Below are 17,939 nucleotides of genomic sequence, written 5' to 3' on the forward strand. Positions count from 1 at the left end.
TCCGTTAGCCACTTTTGAAGCAAATTCCCAGAGGTGGGTGACCTGCGCAGGCTTTCCCTCTCCTAAGAAGAGGAGTGCAAATGTGATGTTTGCTCTGCCGCTTTCTCAGGGGCCTCTGCACTCTTGTGACTGTGCCTGGGGGCAGGGGGGCGGCTGCACTGTGTGTGTGTGTGTGTGTGTGTGTGTGTGTGTGTGTGTGTGTGTTTGTGTTGAGGGGGGTCTACCCCTTCCATGAACCATCCCAGTTTGTGTGTGTCAGTGTGTGTGTGTGTGTGTGTCTGTGTGTGTGTGGGGGTCCATGACCCTTCCATGAACCATCCCTGTGTGTGTGTGTGTGTGTGTGTGTGTGTGTGTGTGTGTGTGTGTTGAGGGGTCTACCCCTTCCATGAACCATCCCTGTGTGTGCGTGTGTGTAAGTGTGTTTTGAGGGGTCTAACCCTTCCATGAACGGTCCCAGGAACCAAACATCTTGTCCTTTCTTATCAATGGGCTGCCAGTCATGGTCACTCCTTATCACACATATTGCTCCCTGTTCCCCATAAGAAGCCTGAGAGATGAGCTGGCTTAAACAGAATTGTGTGCTGGGGAAGCGCAGAGGGGCCAGGAGAGGGGCCACGATACCCGTGAACCTCACAGTTCAGATGGGGCCTCTGGCAGGGCTGCGGAGGGGTGGCTGCCAATAGCAGAGTGGCCACTGAGTCCAAGGGTTGTCCCGAGGCTGCTCTCTGGACCAGGCCCAGCTCCCTCCCCAGTGTGTCTGTCCAGGTTCCCCAAAGCCAGAAACTGGGTCTGCCCCACTTAATTCCCTCCCCACTCAATGTTTGCTATGGAACAAACAGGAACTTCAGAATCTCCAGAACACAGGGCTAAGACCAGCCTCTAACTGACATGCATCCAAACCCTGGCACCTCCACTTCACCAGCTGTGCAGCCTTGGGCTCTCTGTGCCCAGTTTCCTCTTCCATAAAATGGGAGCAATAATAATAATTGGATGTGATGGGGGCTGAAAGAGAGTCCGGACATCAAGTACTGCATCGGGGCTGACTAACAGAGGGCTGAGCAGTGCGCACGGCCTGGGAGATGGTCTAAAATGCTTTGTTGAAGGAAGGAATGAATGAAAAGAAATGCTAGCCAATGATACAGTTATTATTACCATCATCGTCAACATCAGCAGGGATCCCCAAGCCTGGTTTTGCAACCAGCCCTGGTGAGGGGTGTAGCAAAATTCTCCAAACAAAATGTGCTTCCATTCATTTTGGGTTTTTGAAAAGGCCACGTCAGACAGCTGAGTGGGGAGGAGGCGGCGTTGTGAAACCCAGCACAGAAGGATCCAGGGCCCCACTCCTTGTCTCAGAAAATGATGAGTGATCTGCAAGTGAGAGGCCCCTATATGCTGCCCTCCTCCCAAGGACCCTCCGAGTGACCTTGGGCAGCCACCCAACCACTCTGAGCCTCAGTATCCCCATCTGTCAAATGGAGACAATATGCCTTTTCATTCCTAACCCTGGCTGTGGCTAGAAGATTGGGGGATTAAATGAATTCTGCAAACTGTAGAGTGCTACATACCCCTAATGACTTCAGTCCTGGCCTGGAGGAGTTGCTAGGAGACACTATGGAGGGGATGTAGGAACAGAACAGGCAACCCTCCCCGCCAAAGGTCACAATGAAAGAAAGTCTAGTCATGTGAGTCTCAAAGCATTCCCCCATATTCTGATGAATTAGGAAGTGGGCTTGTCTTTGGTGCAATGCACAGGACTCCTCAGTGACATCTTTTCCCAGATGCCCAGTGAGTTTGCTCTCCAGTCCCCTCACTCCCTTAACCAATAGGGTCATCTGTTGGAAGAAACTGCCAAGCCTCATCAGCCCCCGGTGACACCAGCCCGGGAGCTTACACACGAAAGCTGCCCTTCAAAGCCACTAGAGCAAACCCAGTGGCTTGCTCTGGATCCAAACCGTGGCACCGCCACCTCATCAGCTGTGCAGCCTTGCAGACCTTACTAATAAGCAAAAAATGCTTGATTTCTTTGTCCATAAAATGGGAGGAGAGCCCACCAGATGCCCCAAGATGCAGGGCTCTCAGGAGCACAGACTTCGGACAGCAGAAGGCAGAAGGTCCCTCAGAGATCACCAGGTCTAAGTCTTCACTTGATAAAGGGAGCCCAGAGAGGGGATGTGCCTCATCCAAAGAAACACGGCAATTAGCAACAGGGCTCCTAGAAGAGTGGATGCCCACCATGACTGCACCCTACTCCCTCCATGACCAGCCTCCCTGAGGCCCACTTACGAGTGGCCATCTCCTCTTAGAAGGACACATAACCCTCAGCATCCCCAAGCTCACCCAGCATGTGGCTGCCTTCCTGCCTTTATCCATGCAGTTTTCTTTTTTCCTTTTTTTTTTTGTAGAGACAGGGTCTCACTATGTTGCCTAGACTGGTGTCAAACTCCTGGGCTCAAGCAGTCCTTCCCCTTGGCATCCCAAAGTGCCAGGATTACAAGCATGGGCCACTGTGCCTTGTCCATGCAGCTCTTGCAGCCAGCAGTGTACTTCCCTGTATCCTCCATCTACCCAAATCCCTAAATCCCCAAAAACCCAGCTCAAGTACATGTCCTTTAGGAAGCACTTCCAGCCCTTGATAGCACCAGTATCCATCACTAGGAAGTGCCTAGCAGGATGGCTACAGTTTACAGAGTGGGGTCCTCGCAGGTTTGACTCTGTGTCCCCGAGCCTGGCACAGGGCTGGGTACTGAGTGGGCCTCAGGAAGCACTAGTAGCCCAAAGAACGAACAGAGGACTAGGAAATGGAAAAATGAACAGGCCAGTGACCTGGCGAGTGAAGGAAGGGCTGAACAGGGAAAGAGGTGATGATGCTAGCAAATGAATGGCCACAGGGGGAAGTGCCTGGCTGGGGGCACACCCCCAAAGAAGCATGGCCCCTCACCCTCCTATAGAGCCTTTGGGGTCCCACAGACCCACTGGGATTTTGAGGTTACAGGCCTGTAACTCCCACAGATCCTGGCTAAACGCCTCTGGGTATGCAGACCCAGCTGGAGACCGGGAACGCACATGGACAGTCATGTTGGTGATGGCCTGGCCAAGTCTCCCCCCATTCTGCAGCATTCAGCCCTCTACTCAGAATGGACCAGATCGTCAAAAGTCAAAAGAAATGGACAAGTGCCCACATTGAGCCAAGCTGTCTTCTCGGCACCAGCAGAATGGCGTGAAGAGGCAGGCGTGACCCTGCCCCTCTCCACACCAGCCACACCCAGAGACATCCAAGAAGGATGGGGATGGGGTAATGAAGCAGAGGCCCACGGGGCTGGGCAGGTGGTGACAGTGACATAGCCTGGCCTGGGCATCGAGGAAGGCTTTCTTCTGGAAGCAATGCTTAAGCTTGGGTGATGAGCAGTAGTTGAGCAGGCACATGGGGGAAGGGGGCTGGAGATGCTCAGGCAGAGGAGCCAACATGTGTAAAGACCCTGAAGCTGGAGGGAACGTGGCCTGTTCCAGGAACTGAAGGCAGGCCAGGGGGACCTGAGCCAAAGTGGGAGGGGGCGGGGAGCCATGGCATTTACTGAGTACCTACTGTGTGCTTTCTAAAAAAAAACAAAAAACAAAAAACAAAAAAAAAACAAAACCCTGCATTCAAAATTTTATTAATTCACATTTCTGAATGTTCAAATGAAAGTGTTCAAATGCACTGATGTCAGAGAAGAATACGATTTTCTAATGCCTTTTTTTTTTTTGAGAAGAAGTTTCACTCTTGTTGCCCAAGCTAGAGTGCAGTGGCACAATCTCAGCTCATTATAACCTCCGCCTCCTGGGTTCAAGCGATTCTCCTGCCTCAGCCTCCCAAGTAGCTGGGACTATTGGCTCCCACCACCATGCCTGGCTGATTTTTGTATTTTTAGTAGAGACAGGGTTTCATCATGTTGGCCAGGCTGGTCTCGAACTCCTGACCTCAGGTGATCCACCCGCCTCAGCCTCCCAATGTGCTGGGATTACAGGGGCGAGCCGCCCTGGCTTCTAAAGCTTTTTTGAATAAATGAATACCCATCACAGAAGTATAGGAGGGTAGGGATCACCTGCTTCTGTCACATAGAGTGCCCAGGTTCCTCAGAGCCTTCCCATCATGTGAAACTGCTGGCATTTACGAAGCCTGTGGCTCACAAACCACACAAGAACCTAATGAGATGTCAGTGGGTGCCCCTGATACATCCGATACGTCAGCATCTCCTGAAGCTCCAAAGCACACATTCTCTCCGACTTCCCAAGTGCTGCACAGCCTTCCTTCAAAAACACCAACTCAGCTGCCAGGCAGCTTCACGCCCGGGGCATAGCCCTCAGACCTGCGGCTCCATCTCAAGGCTGGCACCAGCCGGATGCTTCCGGGGGTTCCACACAACCCAGCCATCAGGTCCCATCCAGATCAGCTGCTCTTCAGCATGGACACTGTCTCCAATGCCTGACACAGGCTGCCCCCTGCCCACACAAAACAGGCTTCTTGAGGTAGGGATCTTGTCAGCCATCACACTCCCCTGAGCCCAGCACAGGCTTCACCAGGCCTCTGGCAGGTGAGTATAGGGTCACCATGGACACCACACACAAGCACATTCCCAGAAGTTGGGCTGTGCTGTCCCAGCTCCTGGAGGGCCCAGGATACCTGGCCCACCCCTTCCACAGCAGGGTCACAGGCACTCTCGCCAGCCCCACGTGCACAGCCAGCGTCTCCAGACCTGCTGGGAACACAGAGTCTGCCGCTGACTGACCCCAACAGCTGGCTCTGGGGCCTGTTGGTGGCTCCAACACTCCAGCCACCCATCAGTCAGGCCAAGGCACAGCTCTGCAGCCCCACCCTGGGACCAGGCAGCCCAGTGCCCTCTGGCAGAGAAGCCAAGGGAGAGGTGGCCACTAAGGAGGGACAGAAACAGGGCTCCTCCAACAGGCGTTCTCAGAGATGGTCCTGTACAACCGATTCCCACCACCTCCAGCTGGCGGAAAACAGCCCCCTCCAGCAAGTGAGGGCTCTGAGGTAGAGAGAGCCAGGACTCCCTCCTCCCCACCAGGGACTAAGCAAGGAGAGGAGGTGCAGTGGAGGTAGAGGCCGGGCAGGCCAGTCTCGGGGGAGGGGGGAGCTGGAAGTGCAGCCCCCTCCTGCTCTGTCATTTCCACTTCCAGGCAGGTGGGGGTGCCGGGAACCCTCTCCTCATCAGCGCTGCCCTCCACCAAGCTTAGGGGTTCCCATTCTCAGGGCACCTCCTCTACCCACCGCCCCCCACACAACTGGCCTTTGCAATCCCAACCCCTCCCCCATTTCATTTTTTCCCACATCAACAGTCTCTGACAGCCCCTCTCTACACACAGGCAGTGGAGGAAGAAGGGGAGAAGGAACGGAGGGACGGAGGGTTGGAGGGATGGAGGGGGATCCGAGCAGCAGAGCAGCAGGTTTGGCCAAAAGAGACCAGGGGCCATCACCCTTCCAGATAGCACCTGTCCCCTCCCAGCAGGCCCGGCACATCTGGACCCAGCTGGTCCCCGCGGCCACCTGGTTCATTCGCCACCGGTTCCAAACACGAACCCCTGTCTCCGCGGGGCGCCGCACGTGGGGGCCTCTGGTAGCCATGTGAGTGCCCCCCCCAGCCCAGGTGCCCGGGTCAGCCCAGCCCCTCCCAGGCACGCAAGCAGGGAGGGGGCGCTATGCAGCGGGAGGGGGGTGCTGCCCCCGCCCCCTCCCCAGATGTCAGGTCCGGGAAAGAGCTCGGGAAGGGGGAGCCGGCGGCTCCCGGGGCTACCGAGGCGGGATCCGAGGCAGCTGGGTTGAATGGAGGAATGCCCCGGCAGGCATAGCCCTGCTCTCCCAAGCGCCAAGGTTGGCCGGGCACGGGAGGGGTCCGCCTGACCCCCAGGCCGCCTTGCAGATTGGGGGGGCGGGCCTGAGGAGGGGGCTTCCCAGCTTTGGCAGTCGCTTGATGTAGGGTGCCAGGGAGTCCGCGGGAAAAAGAGCCAGAATGGGGCTCCGGCCCTGGACAGGGGTTCCGGGCCCGGTTGCCGCCGCCCCCGATTTGAGGGTCCGAGGAGACGTGGATGGGGCGATCCCACCCAGAGAAGGCGCTTCCCAGCCTCGCAGCCGGCCCCTCGGACCGGGGCTTGGAGGACAGAACTGGCAGGGGAGGGGGCTTTTCTGCGCCAGCACCGCCCCCCGGTTCTGGGAGGTCTGTCTGGGAGGAGACCGGATTGGGGGTCTAGCCGAGGGACGGAGCGCGCCGGCCCGGGAAGAGGGTAGGAGCTGCCGCGCGCCACCCCCGCGCCCTCACCTGCGCCCGGCGCCTCGGCCGCCTACGGCCCGCTCGGCCGCTCCGCTGCGCCGCCGCCGCCGCTCGGGTCCGCTTGCAGGTCCGCACGCCTAGGCCCCGGCCCCGGCCCCGGTCCGCGGGCGCCCCATGTCTCTCCTCCGGCCGGTGCGGCGCCCCAGATGCGGCTGCGGGAGGAGGAGCCGCGCGGCCCCGGCTCCCCGAGAGCGGCGGGGAGGGGGCGGAGGGCGGGGAGAGGCGCGCGGGGGAGGGGGCCGTGCGGCTGCGCCCAAAACCAGGCGCGGATCGGGCCACGGGCGCAGGTCTGGGGAGAGCCTTGAGGGGGCCCGCGCCTTTCCTAGCTCCCTGCCCCCACCAGCGCCCCCCGCAACCCTGGGGGAGGGGGAGGGTCTCCGCAGCAGGCGACGCTCTGTCGCTAGCCGGAAGAGCGCTTGGAAATCCGGGGCCGACGGTCCAGAGAAGGCAGGCTACTGGAACAAGGTCACACAGCGTGGGCCACAGTGGCACAGGAGCCTGGAACCCCAGGCTATGGGGCTGGCCGGCAGGAACCGGCGTAGACCATCGCCGCCCCGTGGAGGAGGGAAACTGAGGCCCAGAGAGAACAAGACTGGCCCCGGTCACACTGAGCGAGTCAGGAACCACCCCACCCCCGAGAACTTGGGGCTCCTGCCTCTGGGAATGGGTGCCCCCTCCTAGTGACCTGCTTCGGCAGCACCCTCTCCCAGGGGCCTTCTCGCCACTGGCTGAACTGGGGTTAAAAGCAGTCTCTGGAATGGGATGGACCTGAACTGCCCTACCTCTCCTGGTGCTGTGGTTACAGACAAGAGACTGCTCGTCTCTTGGCCACATTCCTCCACCTGTAAGATGGGGACACCACAACTCTCTATCCCCAACTTGGGTGAGAAACCAAAGAGATAATGGGTATGAGCTCTTTGCCGGTGCCTGGCATTCAGTAGGTGTCAAATGAATGTGCCTGCCTTTCCTGGCTCCCACACACAGCCATCTCCAGAGAATACCTGCTAAATGCAGAAGGGTCAGAATGGCGTGAAAGGGTGGCCTGCAAGGCTTCTCACAGCCCGGTTCCAGTCTCCTCCACCACCTTCCCACCCTGCTCACATCCCCAACCCAGTGATGACTGCTGTTCCAGTGCCCACCCTCTGCCTTTCCCTGTGCCTGCCATGCCCTCCTACCTCTCTACCTGACAAACTCCTACTCATCCATCAAGGCCCAGAGCTATCTGTTTCATACCCCAGCTTCTCACACTCCCTACTAGTCTACCCATGTTTCCTTTCTCCGGAACATATTCCCTTCCCCCAAGTGTCTGGTCTGAGTGATTGCCTCTCCCCCGAGTGTCTGGTCTGGGTTTGTCTCTATCTTTTCTGGTTCTAACAACTGGGGTGAGAGACAATCACTCAAAGGAGATGACACCCTGAGGCTCAGCGCTGCCCAAGAGGGCTTCCTGGAAGAGGTGGGGCTTCCATAAAGCCAGGATAGAGAGGTTAAGTTGAAAACTTGTATGCAGCAGGCAAAGAGGTGACATGTTTGGGCAGGATGTCAGCAGGGAGGAGAGTGGGCTCTCTGGAGCTGTGGGAAGATGTTGGCGAATGAGCCAGTGAGCCAGCAAAAGCCAGGGGCTGGGCAGCAACCTGGCAGTATATATATGATCAGGTTGACGATGAGCAGGCTTTGCCCTCGAGAACACCTCACATGGGGGCCCAGGAGGCTTGCACAAGGATACTCATAGCAGCATCATTTGTAAGAGTGAAAAGCTGGACACAGCCTAAATGTCCATCATCTGGAAACTGGACAAATAGCAACGCATTCAGACAATGGAAAACTGTCTCTGCTCCACAATCCTCAAAATAGGTGAATGCAGGCTAATGTATCATGAGGATGAATCTCAAAAACACTGTTGATGCAGTTTGTGAAAACCCAGGGTTGTACACTTATGATTTGTGTGTTCTTTAGATGAATGTTATACTTCAATACAATCTTTAAAATAAAAATATATATTGTTGGATGGAAAAAGCAAGTTGCAGATGGAAAACATAATTTTATGCCAGATATATTCAGTTTGAAAACACATAACACAATACCATATATTGTTTAGTGACACATACATATGAAATATAAGTGTTAAAAACATGCATGGGAGTGATAGGCAGCAAATTCAAGAAAGTAGTGACCGTGAGGGAGAGAGGGAAGGGAATGTTGTAATAAGGGCTTTAAATATACTTGTGATGGTTTATTTCTTAAGCCAGGTGGTGGCACGTGGGTGTTTGTCATACTTTTCTCTAGACTTTTTTGTGGACATAAAGTATTCCTATTGTAATACTTTTTTTGTTTTTTAGAAAGTGAGGTGGTGCCTGGGAAGACAATGGGGAGCGATTGCTGGTTCTTGAGCAGGAGTGTGACATGGCAGTGGACTGGAAAGAGGGAAGACTAGAGAAAGGAAGGCAAGGGAGGCTAGTGTGATGGCACAGAGGAGAGATGCAAGGGCCTGAGTGGAAACAGGGACAGGGTTATGGGGAGGAGGATAGGAAGGGCAAGATTTAGAAGCATATACATTGGGCATACTTATGCAAGAGTCACAAACCTAAGTGCCCACAGGGCCCAGATAGGTTGTTTAAACAAGTCATGAGCCTGGAGTTGTGGGACTGGGACCCATGGTCCCACAGGGGCAGCCCCTACTAAGCACCAGCTGATTTTGCCATCTAGGGAAGGAGACAGTGGAGCCGTATCTTATTTTTTCAAGAGAAACTAGCAGTAAAGACTTTCTGAAATATAAAACTTCAGAAAATTCCTTAAAATTGTGGCAACTAAAGTGAAAAAAATTTTTAACTCTGTACAAACCAAGCCATATAGGTTTGCAGTCTCTCCAGTGAGGAAGAGTCTGCAGAAGATGAAATGAACAATGGCACCAAGTTTTCCTGCCTGTGAGGCTGAGGAGGCTCACGACCTGAGCAGCAGTCAGGGAGGGCTTCCTGGAAGAACTGACAGGGCAGCGAAGGGGGAAGGCGTTTCTGATGGAAAGAACAGCATATGCAAAGGCAGAGTTGAGTTGAGTGAGCCTAAAAGAAAAAAGAGCAAAAAACAGGAACAGGCGTTTCACAGAAGGGGAAACATATGGCCAGTAAACAGACGAGGAGGTGCCTGACCTCGTTAGTCATGGGGGAAATGTAAGTCAAGACCATGATGAGATGCCACTGTACGCCCAGTCGACTGGCAACAATGAGAACACGGGACAATACCAAGAGCTGCGGAAGCTGTAGCTCAGTGGCAGCTCCGAAGCCGCTGCCGGGAGAGTGATCTGGGCCACCTGCTGTGACCCAGCACTTCCACCCTGATGTACACGTCCAGGAGAAACCCATGCACAGGTACACCTGGCCAGTGCTTCTCACACATGAATGTGCCAGTAAATCCCCCAGGGGACTTGTTAAAATGCAGATTCTGGGCCAGGCATGGTGGCTCACACCTGTAATCCCAGCACTTTGGGAGGCCGAGGCGGGCGGATCACAAGGTCAAGAGATCGAGACCATCCTGGCCAACATGGTGAAACCCCGTCTCTACTAAAAATACAAAAATTAGCCAGGCATGGTGGCACTCGCCTGTAGTCCCAGCTACTCGGGAGGCTGAGGCAGGAGAATTGCTTGAACCCGGGAGACGGAGGTTGCAGTGAGCTGAGATCACGCCACTGCACTCCAGCCTGGTGCCTGGTGATGGAGCAAGACTCTGTCAAAAAAAAAAAAAAAAAAAAGCAGATTCTGTTTTGGCGGGGCTAGGGCAGGGCCCCAGATTCTGCATTTCTAACAAGTTTCCAGCTGATATAAATAACGGTGTAGTCACATACAACCTTCAAAACAAACAAATCATGATTACATACAACAACATGGACACATTCTCATCAACAGCATTGACTTAAAAAGAGAAGACAGGACTTTAACATAAAATTAATAAACAAGTAAAAACAAACTACATGTTAATTAGGTATGCATACCTGTAATAACACTAAAAACAAGGAAACTAGAGGAGGATAAACTCAAAATTCAGAATCTTAGTGACCTTCAGCAGAGAGCTGGGGGGTGGGAAGGGTGTGCAGCACAGAGGTGATGTCAGATACTGATTCTGGTCTAGTTCCTGGGGTGAATAGTGGTTCAAGGTGCATATATTATATTATGTTTTATACTATCTTATATTATAAATATTGTAGGACTTGATGTGCCAGTGCTGAGGGCATGTCATGAACCAAGGACTCAGTTCCACTCACTTGTGTATATCTGATATTTTTAAAAAGAAAGAGAGAAACTCATAGAGACAAAGACACAAAAAGAGATGGAGAGGGCCACAAAGATGGAGAGAGAGAGAGAAATATAAGCCAGGTCTGTAATTTGATAATGATTAAATCCGGATAATGACCGTATCCAGTTAATGATGACATTGAGCTTGTACCAAACCAGATAAGGTCCAGAGTGGTCAAGATGGATGTGGGGAATCCCCACTCCAGTGCTGTTCTCTGGGCTCATCAAGCACATGTCAGGCAGGGCCAGCCCTGAAAGGAAATGGGAAGGGAGGACCCTCACAGCCTGTCTTGGGCCCAGGACCCATGCAGGGAGTCTCCTCCCAGGGCTCTGGCTCCAGTCTGCCCCTTCCCAATCTATCCTCCACACCAGCCCCAGAGAGATCTTTCTATAACATGGATCTGACTGTGCCCCTCTCCTGCTCAGAAGCTTGCCTTGGTTCCCTAGTACCTGGGGATAAATTTTGACCTCCTGAGCCTGGTATTCAAAGCCCATCACCAATTGGCTTTCGCATCTGCTCCTGACTTGATCTTGGCCAAACCCCATGACTCAGGTACAAGCTCTGCAGTTTCTCCTGAAGACAACAAGCTGTTTCACACCTCGGCCTTTACCTGAAATGCCTCCTCTCCCATTGAGTAGTAACCTTTCAAAATTCAACTCATATGTCACCAACTCTGGGGAAATCATCCCTGACTTCTATGTCTCATTCCTGGTTTTACACCCCCAAAATACTTTATGATGCCAAAGCCACACCATGTCTAAAGCAAATGCTGTTGGCGCCCGCCTTGCGTTCTGCCGCAGCCTTGGTGGACAGCTCCTGAACCCTGCTCTTCTGCAATCACCCACCAGGTCTCTCCACTTTTCTGTCTGATGGCGTTTTCTGAAATTGCAGGAGCTTGTCCCATCCAAGCACAGGATAGCTTGGAAATGCAGGAGAGTAAGGCCCCCAGCAGAACCTTCAGTCCCTTGGAGAAGAGAGTCACGGAGGATATTCCTAAGCCTCCAAACCTTCAGGGAGACAGGATCAGGTATGCTTTCCACAGTTCTTCAGAAGGTCCCTAGCAGGATGGAGCTCCAGTGGCCCACAGCGGTGCCCTGCTTGCAAATACACATCTGACTGACTTTCCCTCCTTCTCTGTCTCCCTCCTGCAGACCAGGATCACCTCCCAAATAATCTAGCTGCACTCTACTGCCTGTCTCAGGGTCCACTTAGGGGGAACCCACACTTAGGTATACACATTACTTCCACCTCTCCCACAAGACTGGAAGCAGCTCCTTGGGTTTCAGGCCACATTAAATTCATCTCAAATTGTGATATTTGAGACCTGGTATAGTTATGCCTGTAATCCCAGTACATTGGGAGGCTGAGGCCAGAGGGTTGCTTGAGGCCAGGAGTTCAAGACCAGCCTGGGCAACATGGTGAGACTCCATCCCTACAAAATTAAAAAAATTAGCTGGGTGTGGTGGTGCATACCTGTAGTCCCAGCTGCTTGGGATGCTGAGGTGGAGGATCACTTGAGCCTAGGAGGTCAAAGCTGTAGTGAGCCATGTTTGCACCCTGCACTCTAGCCTGAGTAACAGAGTGAGACCCTGCCTCAAAAGAAAAAAAAATTTTTAAGGCAGCATTTGACAGTCTAGGTTCATACTGTGTCCTGCTTGCCTCTGTATGAACTTGACCAGGTTCAGCCAAAACAAGCAGAAGATTCTCAAACTTTTAATGACACTTAATGACATGTATCCCAGAGGAGGGGAACTATGCAGAATTACCTCCTTTCTTCTCTTTTCACATATTTTCCAAATTTTCTATACTGTTCAAATTTGTTCCAAAATAAATTTTGAAGTGTCATGTACTCCTTTGCTCTGTTTTGCTTTGCTTTCCCAGTGTGGAGGGAGTGTGGGCTCTGGAGTGAGCTGACCTAGATGAGTATTTTGGCTCTGCCACACACTGGCTATGACTGGGCAAGTTACCCAACCTCACTGGGTCTCAGTTTCCACATTCAAAAAATGGACACAGCCCAAAACAATACAAACAGTTACTTTGCAGGGTGGCTGTGACTCTTATAATGGAAGCACTTTGTGAACTACAAAGCGAATTGCAAGGCTGAGTTATCGTCTTCCCTGGGGCTGGCATCAGGCCTGGCATGGAGGAGGTGCCTGAAAAATGTTTGGAGAACAAAATGATTGAGGCTAGGAGTAGCAATTCCACATTGTTCCTTATCTCATTCATTTATTCATTCGCTCACTCACTTGATGTCCACTGATACCCACAAAGGACCAGCCTCTGCTGGGTACCAGGAATGTAGAGTTCCATGAGGAATGTCATGGGCCTCAAGGGGCTTGCTGTCCATAGAGGTGACACAAGAAAACCCACCACTCCTGAGTGTACTGACTGAGCCTTGGGAGAGAGTGGGAAAGGTTCCGGGAAGAGGTGACCCCTGAGCTGTGCAGGACTTAGCCTGAAGAGCAAGGGGAAGACAGAGGGGACATTGCAGCATAAGGACGTGCTCAGAGACCTGGAAGCCAGGCTGGGGCACCTTTGGCAGCTCACTGAGACTGAAGCCTCAAGAGCTCAAAGGTGAAGCCAGAAAGATCGGCAGGGGCTGGATCATCATGACCATGAGGTCCTCTCAAGGAGTCAGGACTTGCCATTGAAGGTGATAGTGATCTATAGAAAATAAGGACAATACTGGGAAAGAACTGTTGACTTTTTTTTTTTTTGGAGATGGGGTCTGGCTCCAGGCTGGAGTGCAATAGCATGATCATGGCACAAGGCAGCTTCAAACTCTTGGGCTCAAGTGATCCTCCCACCTTAGCCTCCCAGGAGCTAGGATTATAGGTGCATGCTACCATGCCCTGCTGAATATTTGACTTTGTGGACTTGGGTGATTCATTTGGCCTCTCAGAGCCTCGGTTTTCCCATCTGTACAATGGGGGCAAAAATCCCACAACAAGGATATTCTGAGGAAAACGTGAAATGAGGTGTGCTCATTGGCTGGAAGAGAGAAGGAAGGTGTTCAGTTCAGTAGATATGAGTTGAATGAATGAGTGAATTAATTAATTAATTAATTTCTGCCCAACTCAGGACCACCCTGAGACCTTTGCATATACTCTTCTAAGTCCGGAACTCACCAGCCCCAATCTACCTTCTCCCTGCCCACCTCCCCTGCAATAGTACTTCCCACCCACCCCCAGTCCACAAGGCTGGAGGGCTGGGACTTTTTCAAGGCCACCAAGTGAGGCAAATGCAGAGCGGGGTCCATTGCTCTATTCCTACCCTGTGGTGTTAGGAGCATTTTCCCTCTGCCCCTCAGTATAGATTTGCCGTAGGCCCTCCCTGGTGCTATCTGGGATGAGAAGGCACCTTGGTCCCACTGTCTCCTTGAAAGGCCAGCACAGCCTGCCTCTGCCTCCCAGATGCCCGAGCCACCATCCACTCCCACCAGAGTCCTCGGCTCTTTTCTTAAAATAATTCCTCCTGTTTCCTTGGAGACATCTCTCACATGGAAGAAAGGAAAGGCAGAAAGGAGGAAGGGGAGGAGGAATATGGGCTGGGTGCCATTTCCTGAGCACCTACTGTGTGTCAGCACCCCTGTGAGCTGGAGTTTGTTCCGGGGTCTTTGCAGATGAGGAGCTGAGGCTTGCATACCTGAGATCATTTGTGCCAGGCCTTGGAGCAGGCCAGGATTCAAACCCAGGTCTGTAAGACTTGAAAGCCAAAGTTTGTTGATCAGATGGAAAGATGTATTTGGGACTACAAGGGAGAGTCCTGTCCCTATCCCAAGTCCAAATGTCCTGACCAGGGCACTGCTTGTTTCCCAACATACTCTCCTTTCCTTGATTCAATTCAGAAAACATTTCTGGGCACCTGTTGTATGTCAGGCCCTGGGCCAGGCATGAGGTAGGAGGAGTGTCTCAGGAACAAGACAAGGTCTTCTCCCTTCAAATGCTCAGAGTGTGGGGCAAGTGGGAGGGGTGGAAAAATAGAGAGAGAGTGATCTCTGGCCCGTGTATTTCCTGTGCATAGCACCAAAGGCTTCAGAGAGACTGTTTCAACTGATTCTCCCAATACCTCAGCTGGGAGGATTTAAAAGCCCCATTTTTCAGAAAGGAAACTGAGGCCTGAGGAAGTAAATGCATTTTTCTAAGGGATAAGTGGTGAAGCCAGGATAAAGTCCTAGGTTATGCTGAAGTGGGCAGAAGACAACTTGCTGGAATTCCCCCAGAGACCCATACAAAGTGGGATGAGGGAGGTGGCTGTGGCTGGGAACCCAAGGACCCTTGGGTGGTAAGGGAGAAATAGAGGGATGTGGACAGATGGGTCTTAGCTCCTCTCTGGCCTCAACTCCCTCAAGTCAGCTCTGGGCCTGACCTCACCAGGGTATCTGTCACCTGCACCCAAGTAGAGGGACAACCAAACCCCGCCTGCTTCAGCACTAGTGATCCCACTCAAAGCATCTCATAAACAGGCCTCACCAGTGAACATCTATCTGGTCAACCATCAACCCATGCATCCTCTGGTGACCCCACTCAAGCAACCCATCTTTCTTTCTTTTCTTTTTTTTTTTTTTCTTGAGATGGAATCTTGCTCTCTGTCACCAGGCTGGAGTGCAGTGGTGTGATCTTGGCTCAGTGCAATCTCCGCCTCCCAAATTCAAGCAATTCTTCTGCCTCAGCCTCCCAAGTAGATGGGACTATGGGTGCCTGCCACCATGCCCAGCTAATTTTTGTATTTTTAGTAGAGACAGGGTTTCACCATGTTGGCCTGGATGGTCTTGATCTCCTGACCTCATGATCCACCTGCCTCTGCCTCCCAAAGTGCTGGGATTACAGGCCGTGAGCCACTGCACCCGGCCAATAAGCAGCCCATCTTGTTGAGCCCACTAACCCAAATCTTGGGTTTAGAGGCAACTCTCACATCTGATGGTTAAGCCTAGGAAAGGAGAGGCTTTTTCCAAACAGAAAGGAGGCAGGGGCGCCAGGAAGGAGGCCACTGAAACTTTCTAAGGAAGAGCTGATGGGGCCTGGACTGGGCTGGCATGTAGGAAGCAGGAGGAGGGGACAGTGGAAAGAGATACCAAGTAGGCAGAACCAGTGTTGTTGGTGGTAGATCCCAAAGTGGGATGAGGGGAGAGGAGGAGGCAAAAAGAGTCTCCAGTATCTGGTATGGGAGGCTGGTAGCGTTTCCCTGGAGACAGGAGGTCTGGGCAAAAGGCAGGGGGAGGCAGGAAGAAGAAGGCCCACTTGGGGACTTGTGTGCAGTGTCTATGGGACACAGAGTGCTGTTCCTCCTGTAGGTACCATGTTTTAAGTTTGCAAAGAGCTGTCAATCCACAGTCTCCCTGGAACCTCCCAACAAACCTGTGGAGGTGGAATGAAAAGACGTCCTTTTTCTCAGAGGGAGACTTCAAAGCTCAGAGAGTGGTGAAGGTTGACCCACAGGTTCACTGAGTGGGTGTGGGCCAGGTATTTTGTTTTAAGACCACGGCTTTTCTCTTGCACACAAGGAGCCTGCCAGGCACCCAGAGGCTTGCAAAGAGACGTCCAGAAAAATGAGTACTGAGGGGAGAGGCTGGGCCTGGAGAGTGAACGACTGAAGGCATGGAGTAAGCAAGGTCATTCAATTAGGGAGCCTTGAGAGACACAAGAAAGTCATCAGGGCAGAGCCCAGGAAGTAGCCACTACTTCACGGTTTGAGCAAAAGAGGCTAAAAGAATGTGAGCAGGTAAGGAGAAGGAAAACAGGGACTGGCACGTGCAGAAGTCAGGGCAGACTGTGCTTCTCCAAGGAGAAAGTGGCCCACGGTGCTATGAGATACAGGCTGCTTCTGCACCACCCACACCTGAGCCCTGGGGGGAGGCTCCAAGGAGACAGAGTGTATAGTGCAACTGGCCACAGGAAATTGTTCTGGTCTTGGCTCTGCCACCATCTCTCCAGGTGACCTTAGACAAATCCCTTTCCCTCTCTACACTCCTGTTTTTCCCTCTGTCCAATAAAAGGACTTCAGTTTCTGGACATTTTTTAAAAGAATATTTACTGGGCCAGGCGCAGTGGCTCATGCCTGTAATCTCAGCACTTTGGGAGGCCGAGGCGGGTGGATCACCTGAGATCAGGAGTTCGAGATCAGCTTGGCCAGCATGGTGAGACCCCATCTCTACTAAAAATACAAAAAATTAGCCGGGCATGGTGGCAGGCACCCATAGTCCCAGCTACTCAGGAGGCTGAGGCAGGAGAATCACTTGAACCCAGGAGGCAGAAGTTGCAGTGTGCCGAGATCATGCCACTGCACTCCAGCCTGGGCAACAGAGCGAGACTCTGTCTCAAAAAAATAAAAAGAATATTTACTGAGAACCTGCTATGTGCCAGACACTGCTCTAGGAATTTGGAGTAAACAAAACATAAAGAACCTGGCTTCATGGAGCTTACATCTAGCAAAAGGAGCTGGTCAATAAATTAAAAACATAATAAATTAGTAAATGACATAAATGACACAGATAGTTATAAGTTATATGAAAAAAAGGAAAGACATGCATGGTGGCTCACGTCTGTAATCCTAGAAGTTTTGGAGGCCAAGGTGAGATCATCGCTTGAGCCTAGGAGTTTGAGACCAGCCTGGGCAACACAGCCACATCTCATCTCTACTAAAAAAAATAAAAAATTAGCCAAGCATGGTGGTCTGTGCCTGCAGTCCCAGCTACTCAGGAAGCTGGGGCAGAAGGATAGTTTGAGTGCAGGAGATGGAGGCTGTAGTGAGCTATGACTGCACAACTGCACACCAGCCTGGGCAACAGAGTAAGACCGTGTCTCAAAAAAGCAAACAAAAACAGAAACAAAAAAAAAAAAAAAAAAGGGAAAAGCAGAGAAGGTCAGGGGAAAGGGGGGTGCTAGAGTTGGTGAAGATTATTAAATAGGGAAGTCCGGTGGGATTCACTGAGAAGGTAAGCGTTGAGGAACAGAGTGAAGGAGGCATCCTTGCAGATATGTCAGTGAAAAGCAGTCCAGCTGGAAGGAACAGCCAATACAAAAACCCTAAGGTGAGAAATACTACGATCTCACCACTGTTAAGTGCTATCAATTTTAAAAATTATATGGAAATAAGTCTTAAAGAAAGTAGAAAAATTATCTTGTGTCAGAAACAAAGCAGGAATATGAGTCCTAAGAGATCAGCCTACACTGACATTGTGGGATGTCATGCAGACATCTCTAACTTAGGTAATACAGTCTGCAACCTATATAGGACAGAGAGCCAAATGAGTCAGAGATCACCCTACGTAAATTACAGACTTAGGGAAGGCATGATTTAAAAAAAATCCTGCCCCATTGTGGCAGACAGCAA

The 17,939-nt window shown here is 52.1% G+C and overlaps 1 protein-coding gene across 7 annotated transcripts in view; it reads right to left on the reverse strand.

Annotated features, from left to right (window-relative positions):
- The window catches only part of DLGAP4 (DLG associated protein 4), a 227,761-nt gene extending 221,367 nt beyond the window's left edge, over positions 1-6,394 (reverse strand). For 2 of the 7 annotated variants that reach the window (XM_017512532.2, XM_037732790.1), the window contains exon 1: positions 6,312-6,393. The gene's annotated coding sequence lies outside the window, so the exon portion shown is untranslated. Of the gene's footprint in view, positions 1-6,311 lie in introns of all 7 variants that reach the window. The other 5 variants (XM_017512524.2, XM_017512506.2, XM_017512516.2 and 2 more) reach the window with 3 other exon arrangements.
- Between the last annotated feature and the right edge of the window lie 11,545 nt (positions 6,395-17,939).

Source organism: Cebus imitator, unplaced genomic scaffold (assembly GCF_001604975.1).
Source record: "Cebus imitator isolate Cc_AM_T3 unplaced genomic scaffold, Cebus_imitator-1.0 Scaffold18, whole genome shotgun sequence".
NCBI classification, from domain to species: domain Eukaryota; kingdom Metazoa; phylum Chordata; class Mammalia; order Primates; family Cebidae; genus Cebus; species Cebus imitator.